General features: G+C 32.4%; 1 long non-coding RNA gene across 1 annotated transcript; it reads left to right on the top strand.

Annotated features, from left to right (window-relative positions):
* The first annotated feature begins 4298 nt into the window (after positions 1 to 4298).
* LOC148190824 (uncharacterized) lies at positions 4299 to 4792 on the top strand. Its single transcript, XR_015782962.1, has 2 exons — positions 4299 to 4389; positions 4494 to 4792. It is a non-coding gene; the product is annotated as an uncharacterized LOC148190824 (long non-coding RNA).
* Positions 4793 to 6953: the final 2161 nt, after the last annotated feature.

Here is a 6953-nt window from a genome sequence, read left to right as displayed (position 1 = left end):
GTAAAAGCAATATCCAGAGTTTACCTGACCAGAACCAACGCGAAATATGTATTAAATATTTCTTTTTTATTTTTTGCGGGTATCAGCGGGTACCCGCGGGTTTTAAAATACTCGCGGATATTTTTTAAACGAGTATCCGGCGGGTAACGGGTCGGGTAGCGGATACAATTTTATCCGACGGGTCGGGTTGCGGGTAGGCACTACCTGTGCCCGACCCGACCCGTTGCCATCCCTAGGCACAAGGCACAATGAAGCCAAACCTTGGAGATGAACTTCTCCTGTAAAAAACGCTATTTAAACTCGCACAATAGGCTTCGGTTTAGACGAAACCGAAGCCTATCAAAACATGGTTGCATTTTTGTAGTTTAGTCGAACTTATACGCCTCGGTTCAAAGGGAGCCTAAGCATATAAGCTTTATTACCTCGGTTAAAGCATACAACCAATGTGTAACAACCTACAATTCCACGTACCCCTCTGCACAATAGACTTTTCAGCTTTTCGAGCCTGACCTACTGCTTTGGTTCACCCAGAACCAATGTGAAAACGTGTTTAGGCCTCCGATTTAACTGGTAACCGAGGTAGTATAGGGGGTTAAAAAATTTAACCTTTAGTTTTCTTCTTCCTCGTCCATTTCGCGCAGAACATTTCCTCTCTCTGATTCTACCCCTTAATCGCATTCTTTCTTGTGTAAGTACCTATTTTTCTGGCCAACTCAAGCAGGATCAAGCAGGATCTTCTTTCTGGTGCCAGTCAAGCAGGATCAAGCGGGGGTTCATTTCGAAGAAGAAGAAATGTAAGTACCTATTTTTTTGGCCAACTCTACGTCTCTCTCCTCGCCTTCCTCCGCCTCTGACCACAAGCCGCAGCTCCTCGCTCCTCGCTCCCACGCCCTTCATCCTCGGCAAGTGCATACGCATCGACGATGACACTTCCAAGGAAGACGTTGTTTCCGTGGGCCCCTCTACCCCATCCGGACTGTGGGCCCTCCCTGCTCGCCCCGATTTCAGACAAATTTGGAGCATTGTCGCCGCTCCAGATTTGGTCGTGCAGCCCGCCGCCGTGTCGATGTCGCAACAGCAAGCGTTGCTCTTTGCTCATCACCAACATCAGCAGCAGTAGGCCATTGGAGAAGCGTCGGCGGCTAGGGTGGAAAATTTAGGCTTCGTTGTCCTGCTTCTTGTTTGGAAAATTTAGGCTTGGTGCTAAGAAAGTTGGATACTTGTTTTAGATTTTGGGGCTTTTGTTGGAGGAGAATGTAAGGAACGGTGGGGAAGTGTCTTTCCAACAGTGTTCAGATGGAAGAATGTATGTTGTGTTGTGTGGGCATAACATCATACATAGTATTTTCAGATACCTTAATGCTGTAATCAAACTTTACTTCCATATCTTCCTTGCCGCTCTGCTCAGCTTCTTCGATGCACACGTGGTTCCTCTCTGGGCCCCATTTTTTGACTCCCAACTCATCATCTTCCTGCTAGAATCGTGAGCTACAAACATAACATTGCAACATCACAAACATGGCTCCATGATAAAAGCTTAAAAAGTCTTCGCACTGTTCTTTGTTTTCATGTGCTAAGAAAGTTAGATACTTGTTTTAAATTTTGGGGCTTTTGTTGGAGGAGAATGTGATGAAGTGATAACACACTATGGTGATGCTCAAATATTGAAGCTTGTCGGTGTGGAAAACACTCTACTGCCTCGGTTCAAGTCCTAACCGAGTCAGTAAAGTCTGTGTTACTGCCTCGGGTCACAACCGAGGCAAAAAGGGGTAAACTTTTCACCTCATATGTATATGCCTCGGTTCAGGAACTGTTGTCTATGGGCGAAATTAACCGCTGATGTTTCCCTTTAGTGTGCGCGCTTCTCCAGAGAGGCTTCATTGGACCAGAAATAAAACTTTCCACACGAGCTCCCATTCTATGGCGTGGTGGTAGGAAGTGAAGAACAACGAAAATCAACTTATAGATTACAGGAAGAGAAGAAGAACAACAACGTTTTGACAAAAACAAAAAAGAGAACAAAAAGGATATTAGAAAGGCATAGGAAGATGCAAAGTGAAGTAGGGTTCGATTTCGCTGAAGAATTGGGGAAATTTAAATTTTTTTAGAAAAGTTACCGCAGTCCGACAGACCACCAACAAGTATTTAAAAAATAAAAATTTAAAACTTAGGCAGTTTTAACAAAACCATCAAGAATTTAAGGGGGTTTTAAAAAATACCAAGAATAAACCCCTCTTAAATTATATTATTTTTGTAGTGATATCCATGTCAATTGTGTGTAAGTGGTAATTGAAGACAAAAAAAATTAGAAAGAGCTTGCAAAGTGAAATCTACATTATCTCAAATCTCTGAAGACCTACAATTAAATATCTAAATAGAAGAGAACAACTACATTTAGTCTGTTAGCCAACTTGAATTACATCTTTTTTGAATCTTAGATTTTAATCTTGTTAAGTGTGTTAATAAATTTCAATATAAATTAATTTTGAGATCAATTTGATAATTAGGCCATAAATGTTGAAAAAACTACAATTGAGGCACCACCAAGTTATCTCTGTTAAAAACTAAACCTGATTAATACAACTAAAATATAGTTGGACCTTAATTATTAACCAAAGTCTCGAAAACAAAGTTATCCATAATCTTTTTACCTAACTTCAAAGTTACATTTCGATTGATTCGATCCTTGAGATGATCAAATTAACTTCATATCTTAACTTCCCAAAGCCAATAAGTGACCAAAATCATCCATCAGCATGTCAACATCGACAAAATATTATGATGAATAGGCTTAAAATTTTAAAATAAAACAAAAAATAAACTTACCGAAGGTGTTAAGTGTAAATAAAATTTTCCACATCAAATCGCTTATCACATAATTTAACATGTGATGTATATTTTATATTGCATCTTCCTATTTTACCTTTAACATGTGATGTATATTTTATATTGCATCTTCATATTTTACCTTGAGCAGAAGACAAAAAAAAAATGAGAACATGTTTTTTTAAGTAATATATACACCATATGATTAAAGATATACAAATCATAATTAGAATAAAATTATAAATTACAACAATACCATAAATAAAAAGGACTTATATCAATAATTTATTTTAATCTTTTATGACAAAAAATTCACAACTTTATATAATAATACTTAAATAAATTCATAAAACTTTGAAAATTTATAATAAAGCGTCAAAGTAAACTTGAGCATGTATAATAAGGTATTTATTAAATATAATTAATGAAACAATCGTGTATACATTAAATAATATATTAAATATAATATATACCTAATTTAATATAAGGTTATTAAAAATCTCATTTATAGTACAAAATAGGGTTAATAACTCTTTAGTGCAACTGGTGGAAGATAGAGTTCATAATCATGATAATACTTGTGTTGTGAATGAATTTTCTCTTGTTAAGAATTTTGATAATAGTATTTCATGGTCGATATATCTTTTTTGGAAGATGTCACTTTCATTATTATTAGTTTGTAAGGTTTACAACAATAACATTCAACTCATATATTTCTAATCCTTAATGTTTAAGGAAGTTTGTTTTTCAGAAGAATTAAAAATAACTTCTAAAGACTAATATACTTAATGAAAGAGAATATTTTAATATTTACAAGTATAATGAAAATATTTAAATTACAATTTAGCGTAGGAGTAAGCCAATTAAAAGATAATAATAAATTCTCCAAAGCAAAAGCTTCTAAAAGTTAAAGGCATTAAACGTGAGAGGAATAGATATATAGTGATAAATATTTTTTTAATGCACTGAATAATGCCTTTTTCCTAGCACATGGAGTTCAAAATCAAAATGGTTTCCTTATAAGTTTGATATAATTTTATCATAGATTTAACGTGGTTCCCAATGTTTTTTTTCTTCTTTGGTTTTTTTAATTTTTTTTATGAAATCTTTATGTAATGACAGTTATATTTAGAATGAAGTTATTTAAAAATATAATATATTTATTAAGTTTAACATATGTAACTATGATAAATAAATATATAACTTCTATATTCTAAATTTATATATTAAAATATATAATCAATTAAAATATAATAAATGAAATATAATGTATATTAAATTTAATTATATATAATTATGATTTGTCTAATATAACTTCATATAATTAAAATACAATTACACAAAAATTAATTACTACAATCAGTGCATTGCACCACCCCAATCTTCAAGGAATTCAAAGAGACTTTTACCTCTATTTAAACAAACAGCTGCATGTCGATTGAACATATATTACAAAAAAAAAAGCATTGCAAGTAAAGTTTATTGCTTTTGATATACCACATTTGTTAGAAATGACTAAGTTTTTCTTTTCACACATAGTTGCCTTTATCCTTATAATTTCAGGTTTGATATAATTTCCCAATTTCTAATATTTCGATAAGATCCTATTCAATGTTAAATTGTTCATTGATAATTTATTTGTTCTAATTCTATCTTGTATTTTTCAGTTATTTCAAGAACAACCGGATTAAATATCAAAAGATGTGAAAAATTGATACAGCCCACAAACTGCACCATCCAAAAATGTCAAGCAGATTGCTTTAGCATGTTTCAGAACTTACAACCGTTTGGAAAATGCATTCAAAACACTAAGAATAATACTTATGAATGTATTTGCCTCTACAATTGTGCTGCAACACAACATTTGGTTTAAACGTAGGCAAATGCTCATATGTACCCAGTTAAAGCGGGTGAGAGAAACAAGGTTATTAAAAGTTAATTAATAAACAATATAGTTTTATGATCACCATTTGCTCCATCTATTTTCTTACCTTGTTGCACTTAGGACCAAGGTTCCTTACTATTTGATATGGTTGCATTTCTTTTTATAAAGTCACTCCAATCAATATAAAAGTTAAATGATATTTGTTTTAAAATTAACTGAAAATTCAAATAAAATTTCAACTTGTTCTTACCAAGAATGACCCAGGTTGTTCTAAGGTGTACGGATCTAATCTTTGAGGCAAATCCAAACTCTAAATTGACACGAGGAGAAAGTCTAACCGTAAGAGTTCTAACACTCGCTATATTATATTCTATAAGTATTCAAGTGAAAGATGAATATAAGTATTTTATAATTTTCATAGATTTGTTAGGGTGTGTTCACTTCAAGAGATACATTTGAAAGAGAATGAATGGATTTAAGAGGATTTGAGAATAAATTGAGTGTTTTTTTTAAGGAGTTTGGAGGTAAGTGAAAGTGAATTGAAAAGTAAAATTGATGAAAGTTAAGGTAGAATTTGATTTGGAACAAATAAAAAAAAGTTGTAAATAAATAAGAAATGAAGATTACTAAATTATCCTTAATGACAATGGTGATATAAAATGATTTTTGAGAATAAAATAATTTTTGGTAAAAATTATTTTGAAATATTAAATTTTAAAAAAATTATTAAATAATTAAAACAATATATTTTTTAGAATTAATAATAATAATAATATCATTATTACTATTAATAATATTATTATTACTATCATTATTATTATTAAATAATTAAATAACTAATGTTCCTATTTTCCAGTTACAAATTAGAAATTATTAAATAACTAATATTCCTATTTCTTACATAGAAATTATTAAGTTAAAAATTATTAAATAACTAATACTTTTATTTTCTTCTCCTTAGAAATTATTAGAGATTCTAAAAATTGAAAATAACGTGAAAATGGAAGTCATATGGGGTTGCATGGATTTTGATTGTGCGGGCATCATTTTGGGTTTCAAAAATTAGAAACCTCATTTTCGTGAAAGAACCCTAGAGAGCGTCCTCTCACCCACAAGTGTTGTTTGAGCATAACCGGCTGTTGACATTTATATCCAACTACATCCCCAAGAAACAATTTTGCTATAACTCTTGGTCCAAAACTGCCTTGGTACCAAAGGCTAAATAATATGGGACCTAACGCAAAGGTTTTGCATAACAAGGTCAAAAACTAAAATGCCCTTAAGTCCAGATTTGTTTTTTTAATATTGGACATACAACTGATGTGGAGGCAATGATTATGAAATTTATATCCACCTCCATCCCTTATGAACAATGTTTGTACAATTCTTGGTGCAAAAGTACATTGGTATCAAAGGCTAAATAATTAGGAACCTAAGACAAAGGTTTTGCACAATAAGGTCAACAATGAAAATGCCCTTAATTTTTAAGTCCAAAATATTTTTTTTTACACTTATTGGACATACAACTGATGTGGAGGCAATGATGATGACATTTATATCCACCTCCATCCCTAAGGAACAATTTTTTTTACAACTCTTGGTGCAAAACTGCATTAGTAACAAAGGCTAAATAATTGGAGACCTAAGGCAAAGGTTTTGCAACACAAGGTCAAGAACGAAAATGCCCTTAATTTTGAAGTTCAAAATTTTATTTTTTAGTACTTATTGGACATACAACTGATGTGGAGACAATGTTTGTGACATTTATATCCAATTACATCCCCAAGAAACAATTTTTGCTATAACTCTTTAGTGCAAATATACATTGGTACCAAAGGCTAAATAATTGGGGACCTAAGGCAAAGGTTTTTCACAACAAGGTCAACAACGAAAATGCCCTTAATTTTGAAGTCCATAATTTTTTTTTACACTTATTGGACATACAACTGATGTGGAGGCAATAGTGATGACATTTATATCCACCTCCATTCCCAAGGAACAATTTTTTGTACAACTCTTGGTGCAAAACTGCATTGGTACCAAAGGTCAAATAACTAGAGACCTAAGGCAAAGGTTTTGCACAGCAAGGTCAACAACGAAAATGCCCTTAATTTTGAGGTCCAGACTTTTTTTCTTAGCACTTATTGGACATACAACTGATGTTGAGGGAATGATTATTACATTTATATGCAACTCCATCCCCGAGGAACAATTTTTTGTACAACTCTTTATGCAAAATTGC

The sequence above is a fragment of the Vigna umbellata genome, chromosome 11, assembly GCF_029865625.1.
Source record: "Vigna umbellata cultivar VRB3 chromosome 11, Vumbellata_1.0, whole genome shotgun sequence".
NCBI classification, from domain to species: domain Eukaryota; kingdom Viridiplantae; phylum Streptophyta; class Magnoliopsida; order Fabales; family Fabaceae; genus Vigna; species Vigna umbellata.
Note: the sequence above shows the minus strand (reverse complement) of the source record. Positions and strands in the feature narration are given on the sequence as shown.